Source organism: Triturus cristatus, chromosome 6, assembly GCF_964204655.1.
Source record: "Triturus cristatus chromosome 6, aTriCri1.1, whole genome shotgun sequence".
NCBI lineage: Eukaryota > Metazoa > Chordata > Amphibia > Caudata > Salamandridae > Triturus > Triturus cristatus.
In genome coordinates, this window is record NC_140589.1 from 476522941 (window position 1) to 476547058 (window position 24118).

The window sequence follows — 24118 nt, forward strand, 5'->3', positions numbered from 1 at the left end:
AAAAAGACCGGATGCATGTGCTCTACGCCATTTTAGAGTTGTTCGCAATGCATGCACTGTAGCCGGCACAGTCACACTGCCACGGTGATGGCCTGTCACGGTGGTCCAGACACTTGATGTTTTGTGTGCTCTGCTGCACCACAGTGTAGGCCTGAGCCAACTTCTCATTGAGTTAGTAGCACCACAAGCACTGAGCAGGTGTACAAACTGCGATGATGATAGGTGCACTAGTATGTCCTCTGCCATGGCGATATCAAAACTCAATTCCAAATGTGAGACCTATTAGCTTGCAGAACGGAGCTGCATGATGTGGAGGGTGCCGTGACCACAAAAAGGTGATTAGTGAGGCCTTGGTGCGCAGCGTCGGGCAGATGCCTCTGGGCGGCGGGAGTGGATGGGGTAGAGCAGCCTGAATGCAGAAAGACGGCAGAGCGATTTAGGCGTAGGCACTCGTATATACTCTGCCACAGCGTCGGATTGGTAACGCGGGCACTGGTGCAATCCCCGAGGAGCCGGTGCTGAGTTCCAACTGTGGGCTGCTTTTTGGAGCAGTCTGGGGGGCAGAGTTGGGCGGTGTTGCTGTGGTTTGGATACAGCTAGCAGCCCAGTGGGTGTCTGAATGGCCTTTTTGGAGGCAGATGGGCGTCATTACCTTACGTTTAGCAACAGGCAGAGGTGTCACTTTCTTTCTCTCGCAGGGCCACCAATTAATGTTTGCATATCTAGCAGGGTAGGGGGCCTGAGCAGAAGTGGCCTCACTTGTTTTTAGGTCACCAGTGTAAACGAATCTGTGCATTTTTTTGTATCTCCCCACCCCCCCCCCTTTTTAAATAAAATGTAGCCGAAGCAGTGTTTTGAGGAAAGGCAATTAGCAAATGTGGGCCACTTTTTTTTTTTAGCGTGCCCGGGCCGATTTTGAATCCTAATCCAATGCTGCTCTGCCATTACTAATTCTGTACTATCTTTCAGATGTGTGAGCTTGAGAGTTCCACTAGGTTGTGGCACGTGGTTGGAGACAAAGCGATGGCGTAAAGGTAAGCTGTGAAGGTTTTGAAAACATTGTGGGCACTCACTGTCGCTCTTCATCTCTTCTTCACACTCTTTCTCTCTCTCTTCCTCTCACACTGTTTCTCTCTTTCGCTCTCTCTTCCTCTTTCTCAGACTCTTTCTCTCTCTATCTTCCTCTCTCTCACTGTTTCTCTCTCTCTTCGTCTCTCTCTCTTTCTATGTCTTCCTCTCACTCTTTCTTTCTTTTTCTCTCTCTCTCTTCCTCTCACTCTCATTGTTTCTCTCTTTCTCTCTGTATTCCTGTCACTCTTTCTTTCTTTTTCTCTCTGTCTTCCTCTCACTCTTTCTTTCTCTCTCTATCTCTCTTTCTTGCTCCTTTGATGGACGCATGACGTACAATCTTATCTTGTTTTTTGTCTAGCAGGCCTGCTATGATGCGTGGCCATCCTGCAATCAACACTCAAGCTGAATTGTGTGCTCAGCTGTGCCGCGTGTACACAATGGGTGAGGAGGTTTCTTCGGCACATGGTGGACCCTCTTCGACACACGCCGGTGGCAGGAAGGTGAGCTCTGAGGATTTTTTCCACAGTGTCAACACTCATTCTCCCTCTCCATCTCTTCCTTTCTGTCACTCACACTCTTTCTCTTTCTCACTCTCTATCTCTTCCTTTCTCTCTCTCACACTATTTCTCTCTTTCTCTGTCTCTTCCTCTCTCTCTCATTCTTTCTTTCTCTCTCGCTTCCTCACTTTCTCACTCTTTCTCTCTCTCTCTTCCTCTCTCTTACTCATTTCTCTCTATCTCCTTTGCTGGACGCATGACGCACCATCTTATCTTTCTTTTTGTCATGCAGGCTGTAAATCACAAATGGACCAGCGAGGACACGCCACGGCTGTACAAAGTTTTATTTTATGTTGTTTTGTTTTAATAAAATGTTTTATATATAAATATATACATGACTAAGATTCTTATTTCTCCAACCTCACAAGCATCTTTTTAATAATAGTTCATAGAGGGACACTTTCGGGCCCAAGAAGGTTGTTGGGGGTATGCTGGTGATGTGGGAAGAGGGCGCATTACCTGCTAATGTTGGGAGACGCAGCGTGAATGGGGTATCTCTCACAGAAAGAGCTCCGATATGTTTTCAGAAATGCCTCGGACTGATGCCAGCTGATGGACTGAATCACAAAATGGCTTTTCAATGCTCATATAGTGTGACTTATGAACAGTTCGTACCCAGGCTCGCAGAGGGACAACTGCGGCCCGTCCACTCGAATCACAGAGGCAGAACTACGAGCCGTCCGCTACGAAAGGAACAGCAGCGTAGTAGCTCGCAGAGGTAGAGGCTCAGCAGCGTACTAGCTCACAAAGGTAGACAGCTGCAAGCCGACGGACTGGCTTCTAAAGGCATAGCTGTGAAGTGGTGATGTTGGGCACAGGGAGCGTGAAAGGGTTATCTTCCTACTGGTGTCCTGGAGTGGAAGTCGTGCTGCCTGGAGCTCACCTGTTAATTGTTAATTAATCTTAAACCTTCACTGCGTCCAAATCATCTTTACATAGAGCTCCGCTATATTAAATTGCCCCCGGAACCTCTCTTTTATATTTTCACTCGATGCAAGGCACAAGATGGCTGCTAACATTTCCTGGTTTGAAGTGTTAGCAGCCAATCAGAGGACACTTCCTGCTTTGAAGTGTTAGCAGTCAATCAGAGGCAAGCTCGTGCTCGGGAGTTAGGCACCGACCGGATATATATATATTTTTTCCTTTAATATCTCAAAAACTACTGAACAGATGTACACCATTTCTACAAAACCGTGCTTTCTAGACCAAGACCTTTCTCCCTGCCATAATTTGGCGTAATTCCGTTCAGCAGTTTGACCTGTTGCCTTGTCTAAAGTTTCCTATGGAAAATGCATTGAGAAAACACGTCTTGACACCCCCCTTTTTTCTCAGCCCCCCTTGACCAATCACCCCTAAACTTTCAATATATGAGCTGATCAAAAAAGAGAAAATTTTGGGAAATTTCGTAAAGAATCGTCAAACGACGCCAAAGTTATAAGCAGATGGAGGGCTCCAGGAGGGGGAAAGTGCAACCCCCCTCCCAACATGAGTGAAGCCCCGAGACTGCGGGGACCCCAGCGAGCCCCCACAGCCGCAGCGAGCCCCCGCTATTACTTTTCAAGAAATGCCCCCCGGGACCTAGACCACCCCGGGGTCTCATTAAAATAAAACACGGGAACCCGCGACCCCAGCTCGAATTGCGACGTTTTTGTTTTTTAAATGGTTTTCTTCTACCCTGGGGATCCTTCTGGGACTCCCTGAGCAGGCCTAGGGGGTCAGGGTGTTTCTACCCTGCCCCTTCTCTTCTTTTCTACCTTTGTTTTTCTGTTTTCTAGCGACTCGCTTCTACCGAGTTAATTTTCCCTCTGCATCGTCCTTCGAAATCCCCCCTTACACAGCTCCATGTCCTCACCACTGTTACCTGCGTGGACAGCGGCTGGATAACATCCCCCTATATTTTGAAGAGGAAATTGAAGATTAAACAGTAGTAGGCAAATCATGCCTGTCTGAAGCTATGCTGCACATTGCTTGTCTCCTTGCCTTGAAGCTACATAATCTGAGGAACAAACTCTGTTGGACCTCTATTACCCCTTTGTTTTGTTAATTATTTAATAGCATTGATTGAGGAATTGAGACCCTCATAAATTTGGTCTGTTTATAACCCATTGTGAGTCAGTAGATTAAGGGAAGGCAGGAGGTGCTAGTTTATGTTAATGTTACTACTGGCTCCACTTGAAACAAAGAGTGATTTTAGAAGAGCTTTAACACCTCAATGACTGCAATTAAATAATAACAAAAAAGAGAGGTCTCAGATCCCCTCAAAAGTTGCTCCTGCAGACATATATTCTGTTACTGTTTGATCTTCAGTGTTTATAAGAGCTTTCCAATGAGAAAAACACAAATCTTATGACTAATAACCTGCATAGATGTGTGTGTGTATGTAATGTCAGTTTAAGGTAAAATATGGGCCTTTAATGAACTCCCTATAATTGTACTATTTGCATAACTACAACTGAATAACTAACCATAAATCATTGATCTTTGGTGTTAAACAGAAAAGAAAATTATGTAACCCTACAGACTTTAAATTGCACATTATTCAATCCTGGACTCAAATCCTGACTTCCCTGCTTGATCTAATTATGTGATCTACAGCCCATAGATTTACTTCATCATGCATCATTTTCTTTAACCAACAAGTATGAGAGCACATTGAAGAAATTCAGTGTAGTATGTGAATGCTACACAAACCACAATTAAATAGGGTATATATAAAAATAATTTGGCATCACATTTAACTTCAATGATAGCTACATAAAAAGAGAACATAAACTGATACATTATGAGTATCTCAGGACAGTGTCATCAGGGCATAGGGGTATTTTTGACTGTTTCATGTTTCAACAATATTACTTTCAATAAATGTTACTAGATTCAGTGATATAATAATATGTACTTAACCAGAACTCAAGAAATGTGATAAAATACCTATTTTCTTTTTAAAGTCAGACATATTTTTTCCAAGACACTTGTAGCCTGATTTACATTTTTGAAGGCTCGGCTAATGCTTTTAGTCTTAGGGGCCTATTCTGATGTCGACTGATCGGAGTCCGTCCAACTTCAGTTGGGAACTGGAAACGAATGACCTCCTGTCATCGGTTCCAGCCCAGGAATTAGTTTGGTCGCAATCCTACACTTTAAAATGGGACCATGCATTCCGAACGGAATGCATGCTCTCATTGCAAAGAGCAGAGCTGCATTTCATCCCTGCATACCGTGGCAGGCACCTCAAGGTGCTTGCCACGGGGTGCAGGGATCAATTAGGCCACTATTTGGCGGCCTTGCACCAATGGGAGCCCTGCTGGGGGCCCCCAAACACAGATTCCCAATGCATTTCTGTGTCAAAAAGGCTAGCACAGAAAGGCAGTGAGAATCTGCCATCGTAACCCCTCAGTCATAAAGAGCCAGCCAAGGGATTACTGCAGGCTTTCCGAATGGCAGACGGGCTCTCCGAGTCCATCGGAGGCCATTTGTAAAACCGATTCGGATTCACTTCTGACCAACCCCATCGAAATGGGTCGGTCAGAAAAGAATCTGACCAGCCTATCACGATGCGGGCAGGAGGGCTTCAACCAACGGTTGGGGCCATTTCGGCCCGCAACGTAATCGGGCCCTTAGAGCCAAGCCAGAACCCCTGGAAGGAGATGGGGCTAATAAGAGAATCATAAAGAGTAAAACAGAAACCCTGGGCTAACCTTTTTATACATATGTCACTATGGCTGACATCCAGATGTGAACTCTAGTCATTCCATAGCCTGTGCTGTGGGGCCAGAATTTGAGTCGCTCCTGCTGTGACAGACTGCTTTCAAGAGGAAGAGAGAGCAGATGAGTGGGCCATTCAACAGGAATCAGACTCCCAACATAAACTTCAAAGACTCCGACTGTAAATTACATTTAGTGGCTGGAAATGGACTATATGAGGGAGAGCATGAGACCCCAAACATTCTCAACTTCCAGGCTTTCAGAGGGACTTTGTGAGGAAGGGAAGCTCTGAGAGACTTCTGCTGTGAACAGCACTGGGGGCCAAGGCCTGCTAGGTGAGGGGACATCATCCAGGTATTCCCAGACCACCTTCCTGAAGCCTGGAGCACCAGCACCAGCACCTGCCTGCTTGCCGGTGCCTGCCTGCTTGCCAAAACCAGTGTGCCTTATGAGGAAGAGTGTATAACATTGTATGGAGCAAGGTCCAGTGGGTAGCTATCCCTTTGCGAGGTCTGAATAGACTGCTACTGCAGAAATCCGGTTGTTGTCCTTGTGTAAAATCAAGTGAGAAACACTCATATGCCAGCAGAGGGCTGCAGTGATGTGAGACATGTGCGTTGCTGCACCCATCATGCTCAGAGTCCATGTGTAGTGAAGAGCCGGCGACTACGTATGCCAGAGGAGAGCCGCTATGATGTGAGCCATGTGCATCGCTGCGTCGATCATGCTGGAGTCTGTGTGTAGTGAGGAACTGGTGACCCTGTATGCCAGGAGGGGCTGCTGTGAGAAGATTGGCATGCTCTGAGGCCCATAGTCCATGTGCGATGATGAGCTGTGACCCTGTATGCCAGGAGGTGACGCTGCTTAAGATTTTGCTGTGCCGATTGGGCCAGAGCATGTGCTCAATGAGGCTGCGGTGACCCTGTATACCAGAGGGGTTCACCAGGATCAGCACGATGTGTTATCTAGTTGGAGTCATCCCTGGAGAATTGAGGTTGCTGTGGGGGACCCATGTGTACACCTTTCTGTGAGATGTACCTGAGACTTACCCTATGAGGAAGAGCTGCAAAGAACCTCCAGTTGATGGGATGTCACGACTGTGTTTGAGGAACTATACAAGTGCAGTCCACGCGGACGCGTGCAGCGAACTCATCTGATTCAGCTGCTGCTGCTCCAGCATGCACAGAAGAGGTGGGCTTTGGAACTCAGTTCACTCTGATCCTACAGGGTGGATAAGACTGATTTCAGGCTTGTTGTCCCCTTGGAAACCTGCTTGCTAGATAGCCCTTCTGTGCTAGAACACTGTTGACTTTAATATAGAGTCACAGTGGGTTCATGAAACTTGTACTGTTTGTGGGTGCTACACTAGATGTTGCCCGTAGTGAATGGGGAATAACCACTATCGCTAGGAGCAAGGAGGAGAGGGATCCAGTCAAGTGCTTAAAGAAACACTAGAGCCCTCACCTCAGGGGAACTGTAGTTTGATAATTTTGGATTGCCCTTTGTGTAGTTAGTGTTAAAATAAAATACTTCTTTTATTGTGAAAGTCAGTATTTGGATGGATAAATATTTATTGCTGCTGTTGTGCACATGTTGAGTTCTGAGCCTGTATCACCCTACCCCCTGTATTCTCTGCCCCCCCTCCTCCGCAAGGGAGCCTTGGGCTGCTCGGACCAAACTTTCCTAAGAATCAAGTGCTGAATGGGTACTTGCCCAGTTGCTCAAAATCCATAGTAGGTTGGGTCCCACAAAATCAGGAGTTAAAGGATTCAACCACCACAGTAGGACCCAATAAGCACTGCTTGCCCCGGGGCCCCCTGAACAAGAATCATGCTTTGTGCTCCATTCTGTCCACTCAAATGCCTTTCTTGGTGCCTCTGTAAACATTGCTCTTGCCAAACTATGCTCCAGTCAGTGATTCCTTGGCACTTGTCTGCCTACTTCACAGAAACACGTCCTGTTAAAATGGCTTTGTGAGTTAAACACTCAACAAGGACATTTCACGTGCCCCGCAGGTCACAAGAATAACCTTAGTCTTTCATTATTCCAGGGTCAATAAATTACAAACACACAGATGGACTAATGTTAGCATTTGTTTTGTTTTGTGCTTGGAGGTGTCGAATTGGCGGTCTAAAGCACTATATAAAACACTGAATATCGGCAGCTAGTTTAGCAGAATTCTGAGATCAAGCACTTTGCTTTACTATTTCAAGTTCTTGTGCTCGGTGGTTTAGATTCAGAAGCCAAAATGCCCACACCAAGCACCTCAATAGCATAAAAGTAAAATGTCATAATTTAATGTACGCCAAGTCAATACATATTAAATGGAGTAAATGCCCTGATGTGGTCATTAATAAAGTTCTGTATGTCAGGTGCCACAAAGTGCTGAAAGCTTTTCTTAGTGATGAGTATTCTAAAAGGTAGCCTTCATCTACCTTCCCTGTGGAGTTACCAAATGTGGGCCTATTGATGAGTTGTGTCTGAGCACCTGTGCTAAAGTAACCCGAGGTGCATGCCAGGATTCATTGCATAATTCTACATAAGGTGGAATATCGGAATACTGGTGTTCTGTAGTTGTGTATTGGCAATCAATGCAGAACCTAACACCCACAGACAGAGTGAGAAGATTCAACCTCTTTCACTCCAATCTCTATCGCCTCACCCGCCCAAGCACTTTGGGCTGAGTGGATGAGTGCACCACTGCCTGTAAAAAGTCTGATCATATCTTTGTATGGTATAGGTCGCTGCTTCCCAAATTCATAGAACCCCGACCTACATTTTACAATGACAACATTTTGCAACATACTTAGCTCTAATAGATATTAAGCCGGCAATTGTTTAATGTAACTAAAGCACCATGTGGTGGTGCACTGTCATTTACAGACAGCACATTTTTAATTGAAATAGCCATATACAGTTTTACGAATAAAAATATATTGCACAAAAATGATGTGTGTGAATCAGGTTTCGGTGAATAGTTATAGTTTGTAAATAGCCAAGGAATGTGTCTTGATTTGCTTTGATTCTATTTGTTTCAATCATAATAAATTCTTTGTTTCCATGACACTTCAGAATTACCATGAATGTGTACAGTTCAGTTACAGGTATTTGTATTTTGTTGGGGGTTGAAAAAAATGATATCCTATAGTCTTTCCTTTCATGTGCTCTCTACTCCAGCAAATATGCCACAACACCTATTCCCTGGGGGGGCGGGGGCAGATCAGGGGCTACTGCCCCCATCTGCCTCCTGGGGGGCAGAATGACTGTGGCATTTTTTTGGGGGGATGGGGGCATTGATATGGTCATTCTGGGCAGCCCCCACCCCTGAAATTTGAAAAACAAATCCCTGATGTCTAGTGGAATTTCTGCCCCCTCCCCCAGGGGACAGATTAAGGGCTATTGCCCCCATCTGCCCCCTGGGGAGCAGAAAGACTGTTGCAATTTTTTGGGGGGTTGGAGCATTGCTGTGCCCATTTTTGGCAGCCCCCACCCTTATGTATAAAAAAAAGAATCTGTGGTGCCTAGTAACTGATAGAACATTTTTCCGAGAGGTAACCCTAACTACTTGTGCCATAGTTCCTAGGTGGCCTGCTTGACACAATCCCACAGTGTCCCTCTCTACCTAAATCCAACATGTGCAGAGCTCCTGTGCCCATACTAGAGGATTGAAGGTGTGACCAGGAAAATGAGCTACCCCTCCTCTGTCATCAGTCGATGATTTTGGAAGCACCTCTGCTGCCACTGGGATTGGTGCCTGGCTGACTAAGATGATAAAGGATGGAGCATGCAAGATGTTGCTGCATCTACCTGTGTCAGGGTAGGTCTCTCTGAAGTTGATTTAGTTCCTGGGCACTGCCTGGATGGTCATCCTTTTAGAGGAACGGGACTCTTCACCACATATAAGGCCTTTGCCTCAGCACAGGGAGCAAGTTCAACCTTCATCAAAGGGACTATTCAACACCTCTATGACAGTTCAATCAATCGATCAGTCGTGGGTTTGTGAAGTGCAGCTACTCACCCAAAAGGGTCTCAAGGCACGGGGAGAAGGGGGGTGCAGCTCCTGGGTGATCACAGTGATTCACCGAAGAGCCAGGTCTTGAGGTCCTTCAAGAACTTGGTGAGTGTAGGTGTCTGTCAAAGGTGGAGAGGGAAGGTGTTCCATGCCTTGGCCGTGAGGAGGGAGAAGGAGTGTCCTCCTGTTCTGGACTTCTTGATGCATGGTACCTTCGCAAAAGAACTGGGCTGAGTGGAGTGATCTTTGGGGTGCGTTGGTTCATGTAGGCAGGTCCGGTGTTGTGGAGCGTTTTATGGGTGTGGGCGAGAAACTTGAAGGTGATCCTCTTCTCGACGGCGAGCCAGTGTAGATCCATAAGTGTTGGCTGATGTGGCATTGGCATGGTAGGTTGAGAACTAGTCTGGCGGCAGTGTTCTGGACAAACTGGAGTTTCCGGGTGAGGTTTTTGTTGATCCCGGCATAGAGTGCATTGTCGTAGTCTAGTCTGCTGCTGATGAGGGTGTGAGTGACGGTTTTCCTGTGTTTGAGGGGAATCCAGTTAAAGTTCTTCCTGAGTAGGCAAAGGGGTCGTAGCAGGAGGAGGTGACAATCTAGCGGTCCATTTTGAGTTCGGAGTCCAGGATGATTCTGAGGTTGTGTGGGTGGTCCGTGGGGGAGGGAGTATTCCAGAGGTTGGGGGGGCCACCAGGTGTCATTCCAGGCATCGGGTGGGGGCCCATGATGAGCACTTCTGTTTTGTCCATGTTGAGTAGTAGGCAGCTGTTCTTCATCCACCTGGCGACTGCTTCCATTCCTTCTTGGAACCTGTGTTTGGAGATGTTGGGTTCGTTGGATATGAAGAGGATGAGTTGGGTGTCTTCTGCGTATGATACTATGTTGAGTCTGTGTGATTTGCCGATAGATGCGAGTGTGGTCATGTAGATGTTTAACAGAATGGGGCTGGTGGAGGATCCTTGGGGGACTCCACAGGTGGTCGGACCCTCTGCGTTCTGCCGGAGAGGAATGAGCGGATCCAGTCGAGGGTCTTGTTCCGGATTCCTGCGTCATGTTGTCTGCTGGCTAGGGTGCAGTGTAAGACTGTGGCGAAGGCGGCGGACAGGTCCAGGAGGATGAGGACCACAGTCTCTCCTCTGTCGAGGAGGGAGCGAATGTCATTGGTCACGGTGAGAAGGGCGGTCTTGGACTGTGATTCTTCCTGAAGCCTGATTAGGAGCAGTTGAGAGTGTTGTTTACTTCTATGAAGGAGGCAAGTTGACTGTTGACTGCTTTTTCCATGACTTTTACCGGATATGGGAGTAAGGAGATCGGTCTGAAGTTCTTGAGGTCGATGGGGTCTGCCGAGGGTTTTTTCAGGAGAGAGTTGATCTTGTCGTGTTTCCAGCTATCGGGGAAGGAGGCTGTTTCAATAGAGGGATTAATGATTCATTGAAGCTCGGTGAAAATTATGTCTGCTGCACTGTGGTAGATGTGGGGGGCCAGGGGTCCATGGGGTCCCAGGATTGGGTTGTCTTCATATTCTTTAGGGTGTCTTCGATGCTGAGGGGAGGCCAGCTGTCCAGTGTCGGCTGCATGGTGTGGGGAGCGTTGGGTGTGGGTTTCTCGTGAGGGTTGTTGTCATCGAACTTGTCATAATATAGCCTCATAGCCCACCATAGCGGGCTATACCGGCTGTTAAAGGCCCGCTGCAGCGTTAAAGGCCCGAGCCGAAGGTGAGGGACTTTAACAAAGCAGAGGGACTTTAAAAGTCGGTATAACCCTGCTACGAAGGGCTATAAGGCTATTAGAACATTCTGCCACTAGAGGGCAGAATGTTCTAACAAAACAAAGCCTTCAGGGAGCGCGAGGGGATTAAAATCCCCTCAGGCTCCCTGAAGTCTTTGTTCACAGCCAGAGCTGTGAACAAAGACACATTGGAATGTTGGTGCTCCGGGCTTATACCAGCCATTATAAGCCCGGAGCGCTCCATTGTTTTCAATGGAGCTCCCAACATTCCAATGTTCTAAATGGTCTTAATTTTGTGATGGAAGAAAGCGCTGAGTCTGTCGCAGAGGTCCTGGTCGGTGAGATGTCAGTAGTCTCATTGTTGAGTTGGGTGAACTCTTTGATGATGCCGAAGAGTTCCTTGTTGTTGTGTACGTGGGTGGAGATTCTGTCCTGGAGAGCTTTCTTCCTCGAGTGTCTGATGAGTTTGTGGTGGGCGGTGGTGGCTGCTCTGAAGTTGTCGAGGTGGGATGGGGTTTTGGAGTTCCTCCATAGCTTTTCGAGGCGTCTGCAGGTTCACCTGGATTTTCGAAGTTCGGTCGAGAACCAGCTGGCTTTCTTGGTGTGTGGGTTGGATGTTTTCTTGACGGGGGCAATGGTGTTGGCACAGGTGTTGATCCAATTGTGTAGTGTACGGGCGGTGGTGGTAGTGTCGTCTGTGGTGGTGGAAGCGGAGCAGCTGAGGCAGGCGGTGAGCTGGTCGTTTGAGATCTTGTTCCAATTCCTGCGCTGGAGCTGGTGTGGGCATCTGCAGGAGATGTTTGTTTTGAAGGTGAAGTGGACGCAGCAGTGGTCCTTCCATGGGAGTTCGGAGGTGTGGCTGAAGGTGATGGAGTTTCCTGCTGTGAAGACGGGGTCAAGGGTGTGTCCTGCTGAGTGCATTGTTTCTGGTACGATCTGTTTGAGTCCGATGTTTTGGAGGTTATTCAGGAGGGAGGTGGAGTTAGAGTCTCAACAGTTGTCAAGGTGGAAGCTGAGATCCTCCAGCAAGGGGTAGTCCACAGTTGGAAACTCATGAAGATGTACTCCTCGAGGATTTAGGCAGGCAAAAGGTGAGTTTTAAAAGTATCTTTTGTAAAATAGTTAGTACAAATCCAACATTATCAGTGAGTTGAGCTTGTAATAAATATGTTAATAAGTCTAAGAATAAACGTTGTAGCTGTTACTTAAGCAGAGATAACCGTATCTATTTTAATATTATATCCTAATGCTTTCCTGAAGAAGAGGTAACCCTGCTACTGTGAAAATAGCTTTTGGGACCTTACTGCAGTAGGGGTATGTTTTACATTGAAATGTGCATGTCATACTTTTAAATAACCTTCACCGTGCCTTATTTGGCATTAAGGCCTATCTTAGTGGTGGCTTACTAAAATTTAAATGGAGGGGTTTGGCCTGTCGAAAAGGGTTATTTTGACAGGTCAACATTGCAGCTTTAAAACTGCATAGCCAAGACACAGTACCCTTGTTAGAAAGTCACCCTTTTTGGCCTGTTCATATCCATTTTTGGGTACTGAATGGAACTGGTGATAGCTGACTCTGTGTCCTGGGCTGTGCTAGGCAGGCCCTGGGTCAGCGCTATGTTAAACACAAACACATACATTGAGGTACACTTATAATTGGCATGCCCTACCCTATAAGCCCCTAATTGATAACAGGGCCAGAGGATGGAAACTATCAATAAGTCCCTAGTATATAATAGGGCTTGGCAGTTTAGAGGCCAGCAGCCTTTGTTGCACTTGCATGTGTGCACTGCTAAGAGCCTGAGGTTATTTTGAAAGCAGCCCGATGTTGCAGCACTGCTTTTAAAAGTAAATTTCACTACAAGTTCGACTTTGGTGGTATGGACAGTTTAGAAGTGATAATCTACCTCATTTCTATGTTGTGGGTACCCCAAAGGTCTTCCCTAGGTGTTCCAGGGGTGGGGGGTCAGGTAACTATGAGTAGGGTCCCTGTAAAAGAGTTTTTTATAAACCCTGGTGAGTGAAAGCTGCCCATTTTATTTTTTTCCAGTGTAGAAAATTCACTATAAAGTTGACTATGGTGCTTTGGGCACTGTGAAATAATAACCAAAATGGTTTTTGCATATTAGCAACCCCCCAGGTCTCCCCTATGTGTTCCAGGGGTGGGGGGTTCTCTGCTTGTCACCAGGGAGCATTGTATACACATGTGAGAGATGCAGAGCCTTTCAATTCTGCTGCCTGAAACTACAAGAAAAATTAGGATTGTCCTGCTGGAATCATAATACAAAAAAGAACTATTCATGGACAGAATGCAGAACAATGTCATACATTCACCCCAGTACAGAGATCTTGCCCTAAATCCATCGTTTTTTTGCTCACCGTGCCATTCCAGTTTGGACCCAGCCATATGCAAATCAGTCTTGACCCTGTACCCAATGGGAACAGTCCAGCCCGAACTACCAGGCCAGGTCCTCTCTGGACTGGAAACAAGCATCCTAGGACCGGTTTCACCCCTCTTCAGCCAGAATAGCTTGATTCCAGTGGCATGGAGAGCACGGGCCTCACTGGGGTGGCATGGTGAGCAAAAGAATGATGGATTTAATCCAGATCTCTTGACTGGGGGTGAATGTTTTGATTTGTTCTTCATTCCTTCCATCAATTGTGTGACTTTTGCTCTCTCGCCCTAAGTGCACCAGGTATGCCCAGACGTGGGTCCTGGGCTCACTGTGCCACTGGATTCAAGCTATCCTGGCTGTAGAGGGGTGAAACCCCGAAACCCATCCTAGGATGCTTGTTTCCGGTCCAGGGAGGACCTGGCTTGGCAGTTCGGGCTGGACTGGTAACATGAGGCACAGGGTCAAGACTGATTTGCATATGGCCAGGTCTAAACTGGGGCGGATTGGATCAACAAAACTTCATAATATAGGGACTGATTATTTTTATATATTCAGTAAATGTAGGACCTGCTAGCTCACAGTACCGTATCTACACTCCTAAACCTCCAGAGTTATGGATGCAGTCGGCAACCTCGGGCATGACAAATCTTATTCCCAAGGAATTTGTGGAAACAGATCTAACACTTTTATTTGTCACTTTTGCATGCCCAAAGTTTATCAAAGGGAAGAGAAAATAATACATTTGCAAATTGTCATTGACAAGATTCAATCTTCGTATATAAAACATAAACTGTGACCATTAGAGAGACGAAACACATCATTGTTATAAGCATTATTAGAATGGTGAAAAAGATAAATAATTCAGCCATGTTGATTATACCTAAAATTAATCCTGTCTATCACTAATACCCCTACACTAACAAGAGCATGGTGGGAGTACCCTTCTAGCAGACCCAGCCGGAATGATCTAACCCCATGCCTTGGTGTAATGTCTCAGGAAGCCAGCCTCAATGCATTAACGAATGCACTCCATCTTAGTGTGTAAGCCTACACTCCTATACCAGCACAGTTATCTTCCTTCTTTGAATTTGTTTTGGGCCTGCAGAGCTGCATCCTATTTACAGATCTGTGCATGAAGACCTGAAGGTAATTATATCAGTGAGGGAGGAATAGTGCATGAGAGTGCATGAGAGAGCGAGATAGATGGGGGAGAGAGAGTACAAGAGAGAGAAAGATAGATGGAGAAGTGGTGGAGAACATGGAAGAAGTGGGTGGTGGAAGAGGTGGAGCAGTGTACAGCTTGACAAGGTATATAAGGATACCATGTGTTAGTAGGCAAATATTTATGTTTTATGAACTATGACTTTTCAATATGTGCACTGTGCTTTTTAAACGTCCATTTACTAATACACCAGTGTAAGTAAACACTTAAATATAATGAACTTTAATAATACATAGGAGTCTAAGAGAGTTACTTGAAAGAAACCTCACATTATGAAGCCAAGAATTCTAACCAACTGACCGCTATTTGGGTATTATTTAGGGGGTGAACATTGTGAGGGAGGGCGAGAGACCGGAGGGGGGAGGGAGGGATAGAGGGAGAGAAAGAAAAATAGATGAACAGATATAGAGATAGAGAAAGAGAGAGTAATTTTTGGGGATGAAGTGAACACCTTGACATGTAAGCCACGTACTATAATTACAGGTAAAGAAGGTAACCTGAGACACAAAAACGGGGTGTTGTTGGTGCCACTAAAGGTGCACCCTAACTTATGGATTGTTGTTTCACCGACTGCCTGACTTGTGAAGGATGTTGCCAAAAATGTGTTGCCCGGTCGGTATGTGCAAATGGGGCTGTGGTGTGACAGATGCTCTCGTTTTCTACCCTTGTCCAGACAAAGTCTGAATGCAACACGGAGCATGACCAAAGGAGACCGTCCCAGGCGTGAAATCACCCCCACCCCCACCCAGACGCACCACCACCCTTTCCATACAGAGCGTTCCCTCATCCCTTTTAATTGCATTAATGTCATGTGTCTGTGATTTTTATCATAAAGGTTTTCTACCCCCTCTGTAAGCGCTGGAGAAGGTTTTGGGCTAACCTGCATGCCTCGCCTCTCCTCTCCAGGCTTGCTTCTGCTGCTCACGTGCTCCGACTGTCTGACCAGCAGAAATAGTGCGTGAGAACGAGAGAAGGAAAGGGTGAGCAGGCCACAGACGCATAAAGAGGGAGATGTTGTGTCTGCATTTGACATCCTAAGAAGAGTACGAGTAAATATATCAGTGAGGGAGGAATAGTGCACGAGAGAGCGAGATAGATGGGGGAGAGAGAAAGATAGATGGAGAAGTGGTGGAGAACATGGAAGAAGTGGGGGATGGAAGAGGTGGAGCAGTGCACAGCTTGACAAGGTACAGAAAGATACCATGTGTTAGTAGGCAAATATTGATGTTTTATAAATTATGATTTTTCAATTGACATTTTATGTGCACTGTGCTTTTTAAACATCCAATTCCTAATACACAAGTGTAAGTAAAACCCTTAAATATAATGAACTTTAGTAATAAATAGGTGTCTAAGAGAGTTACTTGAAAGAAACGTCACATTATGAAGCCATGGATTCTAACCAACTGACCACACACTGCGCCCCTTTTCTGCCCCATCTGAGGACGTGCCTAGATTCTGTGGTCTGTCTCTGTATGAACATTGCATTAATAAACAAGGGAAAGCAGGCATAACATGTGTACTGGTGACTGTTGCACACCAGCTACACAAGGGAGCCTCTGTCAGGTCGAGAAAAAGGTTGATAATCTGTTTAAAACAATTCAAAATATAACACATTAAAAGAGATTCACGTTACAGTAAAAACGCTATTGAAAGGACAGTAAGTCTTTAGGTGACCTTCACTAGCAATCACAAACACAACTATCACAATTAAAACAAAACAAGCAAGAATGGAGGGGTGAGGGTGAAGGGGACAGCAACATGGAGAAGTGTTGAATGGGAGAGGAAAGCAGCAATACATGAAAAAAACAGCGCTTCAATCAAGGCGCGAGCGAAGGGGAAGCAAATTATATGTAATCAATTTGTGCTTGGTCCCTGCGCCAGAGAATGGAACAGAAGTGACGCATGGCCTCTGCTGGCCATTTAGGATGCAGTAAAGCACATTGCCAGAGAGTCCAACAAAGTGGGCGGGTTGCAAGTCCTATATTGTATACAACAGAGTCTAGCTCTGTGAGAGCGCATATTCATGTGCTGTCGCAGGCTCGACCCTAAAAGCCAGCAGCATCAGCGCAAAAACACTTAGGGTGATAATGCAAAAATAGGCATTTTGCTTTGTTGTCTTTTGTGTTGTGAGGCGAGGGATGATCTCCGAGAGCCTTTTATTGTTTCTTCATGTATCACAGTCAGAGCTTATTTGGTAATGTTTTTCTAAAATACATTGATCTGAGGGGATCCACGAGCCATCACCCGACAAGGTTTCCTTAAAAACATGGTGTTACATGCACAGTGGCGTAGCTAGGCCTTAGGCCGCCCGAGGCACCCCTTGCGTTTGTCGCCCACGTCTACCTGATCGAAGAGTGTGGGGGGGTGATGCTGCTGAGTCATGCGACCGTGACGGACGCAGGTAAGAGCGAGGGGCGTTGGGGGGTGCTGACGATTCTTGCAGCTGCGACAGCCGCAGGTAAGAGCGGGAGAGGGGGGCCGGCTGCCACCCCCAAAACTGGTGCCACCTGGGGCGGTCCCCAGCTAGGACACTGTACATGCAATTGTTCAGAATGTGTCTAAGACAATTTTGTTCATTTTCTTATAAGAAGTATACATAAATGTAATCAACTAAAGGACCAAAGATCAAAGCACATTTTGTCCCCTTCCTCCCCCAAGCAATGAAAGTTCATAATTATTATTTGAGAGCTCTCCGAGAGAGCCAATTAAGATGCAGGGCTTTATAGCAAATTTGAGCGATAATTCATCTGTAAAATGTCCGTTTTTTAACTCTGGTTTTATGATTTTTTGCTTAAGGCGAGAACCATACAAACCTCGCATAAAAGAACCCAGCTCGCTACCTGTAACCCAGATTGGAGCATTATACAGTTATCCAAGGTTTGGTGCCAGAGGTGGAAGTGGGCGTGATACTGGTGGAGTGGGGTGGCCAAGACATAAGTGGGCTGTTGCCTCCAGTTTAAAAGAACTTTGGGCACTTGATTGTTCAGAAATGAAGCACAGCCTACTGCTTGTGTCTTCCTGCGCTAATAAGCCTGCAGTTGTGGAATATAAAGGAGTTGCCCAGCTGAAATGCTACACGCCTCGAAATGCCAAAGACCTAACTGTTAACATGCTTTTCCGACAGCCCATCCGGATAAAGTAAAATTGCTGTCAGCCTAATAAAATTTCCTGAAACCATGATACCAATAAATGAGCATTAGGATGTTGTAGGAATAACTATATCTAAACCATTTACAGTTTTTAAATATTGTGTGATGTGAAGATGTTTTGATTGCAATAATTTTTTTATTAATCAAGCAATAAAGATGTATTGTTATTAAATCTTAAACCTATATTTCGTATGCTTTGGTTTGGGAGGGAGGGGTGGAGGGGGGGAAGCAGGCCACTGACAAGATTATTGTGTGTAAAAGGCTGCTTTATTGGAAACAGGTGCACATTACAATATAAACTCCTTGGCCGAACCGCCTTACAAAACTAGACCTCACTAAATATAACATGCCTAGCCCCGCCCCCGCCCCCTCCCCTAAATACCTTCGAGCCCGCCCCCGCCGGTACATTACAACATTACAACAATATAAAACATTATAAAACATTACACTCCTGTATAACCCCCCAACAATCTCTAAATTCAAACCTTCTGTTAACCAAAACTCCCCTGCCTGCCCCTTTACAGCTATCGGCCCCCAAACTGTGTAACCGAACTAAACTTACCAACCTAACCTTTCCCTGTCGATAACCCAACTCAACAACAATAACTCCACCAACCTCCGGTAAAACTGACCAGAATTCACCATAACCCCCGCACAGCACCTGCTCCAAGCGACAAAGTTCAAACATAGAAAAAACCCCTTGCACACCTGTCCCCATAAAACGCCTGAAAAATACGCAAAAAAGGGGAAAAAACTGAAAAAATGACACTAAAATCCAGCCCCGAAACGAAAAAAGGGGGGGGCCAAAACCAAAGTGTTTTTTGTGGGGGGGTAAGGGTGGGAACAAAAAACACGCCACTAGCTTAGCTCCCGGCCACCAGGTCACCAAACCTAAAATGGTGGCCGGGAGCGGGCGCCCAAGGTATTTATACCTGAGCAGAATTTAGTTATATTTGGGCTATAATTGGGCTACATTTGGGCTATATTTACGCTACCAGCCAGCCCAAATTCAAAAAAGGCCACGCAGGGCCAGCAAACCTCTCCCCCCACACACCCCCTCCCAAACTGCCCGGGGGTGGGGACTCCCTACGGTCGCCTTCCCCCCCAAGCCCCCTTGGGAGGGAGGGGTGGAGGGGGGGAAGCAGGCCACTGACAAGATTATTGTGTGTAAAAGGCCGCTTTATTGGAAACAGGTGCACATTACAATATAAACTCCTTGGCCGAACCGCCTTACAAAACTAGACCTCACTAAATATAACATGCCTAGCCCCGCCCCCGCCCCCTCCCCTAAATACCTTCGAGCCCGCCCCCGCCCGTACATTACAACATTACAACAATATAAAACATTATAAAACATTACACTCCTGTATAACCCCCCCAACAATCTCTAAATCCAAACCTTCTGTTAACCAAAACTCCCCTGCCTGCCCCTTTACAGCTATCGGCCCCCAAACTGTGTAACCGAACTAAACTTACCAACCTAACCTTTCCCTGTCGATAACCCAACTCAACAACAATAACTCCACCAACCTCCGGTAAAACTGACCAGAATTCACCATAACCCCCGCCACCCAGAAAGAGAGGGGCGGTGAGACCACCACCCTCCTCTCTTTCTGCCCCCCCAAACCACAGAGGGCTTTAAACACCCAATTCCGGCTTCCGTACATTCAAACACCGCGACAAAACTTCCCTGAGCTCCAACAAATAAAGATCCATGCCCAACCTCGACAAGTGCACCCCGTCTCCCTGAAAAAACTCTACAGCCTCAAAGCGGATATCTTTGTGGGTCACTCTCCCAAAGCCCAAATCCTGACAAAACCTGGAGATCTCCAAATTCACCTTCCTCCGTGACCTGTCAATCGCCCTGGGAGTCAAAGCCCCTCTCCACACCCTCCGCGGGACCAATTCTGTCCAGAGGACATGACAACCGGACCAATGCTCCTTCAACAACGCCAAGTCCCTTTTCATGGCTCGCAACAATACCCCCCCTTTCACACTACAAAGATCATTCTCCCCCAAGTGAATTAAAAGAATATCCGGGCATTGTCCCCTCACCATGGCTTTATTCAAACAGGGGATCAGCTCCCTCCAAAGCATACCCCCCTTCCCCTTCCATACCAATCGAAAAAGGCTGCTATTGAAACCCAAACTCCCCCCAAAATAACTTTTGCACGCCTGAACGTGCGCCCACTTGACGAAGGAATGCCCCACAATCCACACCGTCAATTCCCTCGTGTGTGGCCCGGCCACCGAACCTGAAAGGAAAAACAAGCATGAGACTCAAACCAAAGCAGTGGACGCAGGCGCCGGAGGAGCATTTTCTCTTACATATTTGTGAAAGCAGGAAGATGACCAACGCCCCAAGCGCATTATATCGCCCTGTGACCAACCCCGGTTATGCGCCTCAGTCGCCGCCCCAATCCTGAAAGAGTGCGTCCCAAACTGAGCCCCATCCAATCCCAAATGCTGTAACCCTTTACGCAGGACCATACGCAGCTGATAGTCAGAGACGCGCGCCCCATCTATGTGTCGAAAAACTAACTCGCCCCCCTCACCCCCTGAGAGAGTCTGCCATTGCCTCGCCAAATGCAGCGGACATGTGCAACTAGGGGATCCTGCTTCTAACCAAACCCCTTTACCAACCCCCCTCTGATCTGTTTTGGAACTGGACAACCAAACGTGTACACCTGTGTCCGATAAGAAAACGTCCTGCCAACAAATACCCCGCTTCACCTTGGTCCCCAGAAGCTCCGAAACCCGGAACGCTCCAAAAAACATGAAAACCATAAGGGTAGAGAACAATGAAACTTCAAAATCATCTGTGCAAACTGCAGGCAACACAGCCAACAAACGGGCCAGCGTCTGCCAGGAAACGAGACACCCCAGTACCACCCTGTTCTCTAGCCCAATCCTCAAGCATCCTGCGTCCTATTTCCCCAGCAGACGGGGCATAACCCCAAAAAAGCTTACCCATGAAGGCAACCCCTGCCAGTTTCCCAGCAATAGTGACTCGTGATAGACCCTTCTCAATGAGGTCAAGGATAAAGTGAACCACATCATCTGAACTGCGCCCCGGCTCCTCCCTCCTACAAGCTCCTGAAGACAAAAATTCCTTTCATGCCAATGTATATGCCGTACGCGTGGAAACCGACAAGGAACCTACCACCAGTTGAAACACCCTGCGTTGCCGACCGACCAGAGGTGCTCCGGCATCGGGGTCGGTGTCCTGTCCGCCTCTTTGGCCAGCCCATGGAATCTCCCCCACTGCGAACGAGACAAAGCATCCGCAATGTCATTGTCCACACCCGGCACGTGCAAAGCCCTGAATGAAATATCATAGCGCAAACAGCCCAGCACGAACACCCTCATCAATTTCAAAATCTGCTCATCCCTGGCCGATTGTCTATTGACTATTTGCACCACCGCCATGTTGTCCACACGGAAGAGCACCCTCTTATGTTCCAGCTCTTTGCCCCAAATGGTCAAAGCCACCAAAAGTGGAAAAAGTTCCAAAAAGGCAATGCTCCGCCCACCATTCTTCCACTCCTGTGGCCACTGCTCTGCACACCAATGCCCCTGCCAGTAGATGCCAAAACCCTCACTGCCCGCTGCATCTGAGAACAGTTGCACATCCCACTGCACATCCTCGTCTTCCATTGCCAAAGGCACCCCATTAAATGAGTGCAAGAAAAAGGACCACATCCGCAGATCTTCCTTCACCCCTGCCGACAAGCGCACGTGATGGTGGGGCAAGTGCCGGCCTGCTAAAGCCCGGCCCAGGCGCCGACAGAAAGTCCGCCCCGCCCGAACCACCCTACAAGCAAAGTTCAAATGGCCTAGCAACACCTGTATTTCCTTCACCGTCACCTTCGGCCGTGCCAACATCTCGTCCAGCAAAACCAACATTTTGGATTTCTTATCCGCGGGCAACCGAGCCTGCATCGCAACTGAGTCAAGTTCAATGCCCAGAAAGGAAATGACAGTATCCGGCCCCATTGTTTTCTCCGGAGCCAAAGGCACCCCCAACTCCTCCATAAGCTCCTGAAACGAATCCAGCGCATGCCGGCACGCCGAAGAGCCCGGAGAGCCCACAAAAAAGAAATCATCCAAATAATGGGTGACCCAGCTGTGACCAGTGCGATGCGTGAAAAACCACTGCAAAAAAGTGCTGAAAAGCTCAAAAAGAGCACATGGCACCGAGCAACCGATAGGTAGCGCCTTATCCACATACCATTCACCCTCAAATTGTATACCCAACAAAGGCCAGTGGTCCGGATGAACCGGGAGCAGCCGGAAAGCCGACTTAATATCGCACTTTGCCATGCCTGCAGCTGCGCCCGCGGTCACAACCAGTGACATGGCGACGTCAACTGAGGAGTATGACACCGAAGCAGCGTCTTCGTCGATAAAATCATTGACTGACGACCCTTCAGGCCATGACAAATGCTGAATCAGCCGAAACTGCCCCTCCTCTTTCTTGGGCACCACACCAATAGGGGAAATGATCAAATTAGGAACTGGCCACTCTCCAAACGGGCCTGCCATCCTCCCCTCCTGCACTTCTTTACGCAATTTTTCACTCACCACCAGTTTGTGCTCTGATGCGGATTTCAGATTATCCACCCACCGTCTCTGCCGGGGCCCGTGGTACCCCAAATGAAAACCCCACCTGAAACCATCCAAAAGAGTCTGTTTTGCCACCAAGTCCTCGTAGCCATCTAAGGCATCCTGTAGCCGAGCCAATTTAATTGGTGTAGGAGCCCTTGGGCCCAGAACCCTGTGCGCCCCTACCCCCTCGTCCACCCTGCAACTGCTGCGCACTGCCAGACATCCCTGCTTGCTGCCCTCCTGATGGCCTAACGCCCCAGCAGTTGACGAGAGGGTGCCGCTTGCTGCACTTAGAACACTTGTGTCGGTATTTACAATACTCCCGAGTGCACAGGCCCTTGTTGAAATCCCAACAAGCCCCGACCCCAGTCTGTGATGCGGCTGAGCCTCCCACCCCACCCCGGGTGGGCTTTCCCTGAAAGGGCCGGTAAACTAGCGGCAGACCACTAGCCGTAAAAATTGTCTTATCCCCTGGCGCGGCCCCCATGGTATGTTGCCACAGGTCATTATCTAACTCACCCCATTTTGCTTCAGAATCCCAAGCCATACGGGCCCGAAATTCCTCGTCATACTGAGCCCAAGCATAACCAGTACCAGTGATTTGAGCCTTCCGTATAACGTCCATATACTTAAATATGGCTACGCAGCGCTCGGGAAACTTTTCACAGTATACACTAGCATAAATTAAGAATGCCGCCGTCCAATTCTCGATCATCAGCGGCACCTTAGGGCGCTTAGCCAATTCGTATTCCTCTTCTTTAGAACCCTCCTTAGACCTCACCTCCCTGTGTAACAGCTTCAGAATCTCCACATATTCACCCTTCCAAATACGCTCTTTTGTTGCCAGCATTAAATGTGCACCCAGAGGCTTAGTCACCCCCATATACGGGAGCTTCTTGATCTTTAATTCTTTGCTCTGTGGCTTCTCCTTACCATCGCCTGCCTCCGCCTTAGACCCACTCTCCACCTTGGCCCCCGACAATGCTCCCTCCGTCCCCGTGCCAACCCCCGTATCCTTCACATACTTCCCCCTATATAATCTCCCCTCTGAGACACCCCCACCCCGTCCTCCCCAGACCCCACAGACACCATAATAGGTTTGGCCTGTGTTTTCGCGCTCTCACCTGGCTCTAAAGAGGGTGTGCGGACCGACTCCGACCGCTTCACCGCCCGTGCAGAAGAATCCCTTGGGGGATGCGCCCTCGCTGACGGGCCGTGCTCTCCTTTAGATTTCGCCACAACGGACTGTGCAATGGGTGCCACACCCGGAACCTGTAACAGACTATGAGAAACATGAGAATGTCCCCCCCCTCGTAGCCCCGAATTTCCCCTTCCTCGGGGCTGTTTTCATCATAATCAAGCAGTATTGGCTCGTCCACCAGCAAATCCTCTTGAGCAAAATCCACCACACGGGCCTTACCGGACCCTGAATGAGCACTACCGGCCTCCGTGGCCTTAAAACCATCCTGCGGGGGAGCCGACTGTACACGCCGGTCCTCCCCTCTACTTCGCTTAACACAACAATCCATCCTGTCAGAAAATTCCATCCACCTTGACCGGTGTGACGTTGGGGCCAGCGAGGCCGCGCCGGACCTTCGTGAGCTGGCCGCGACGGGATCCCCCGCCGGTACGGAATGTGCCGCGCAAGGCCTCATCCTCCCTTCTCCTCGGCGA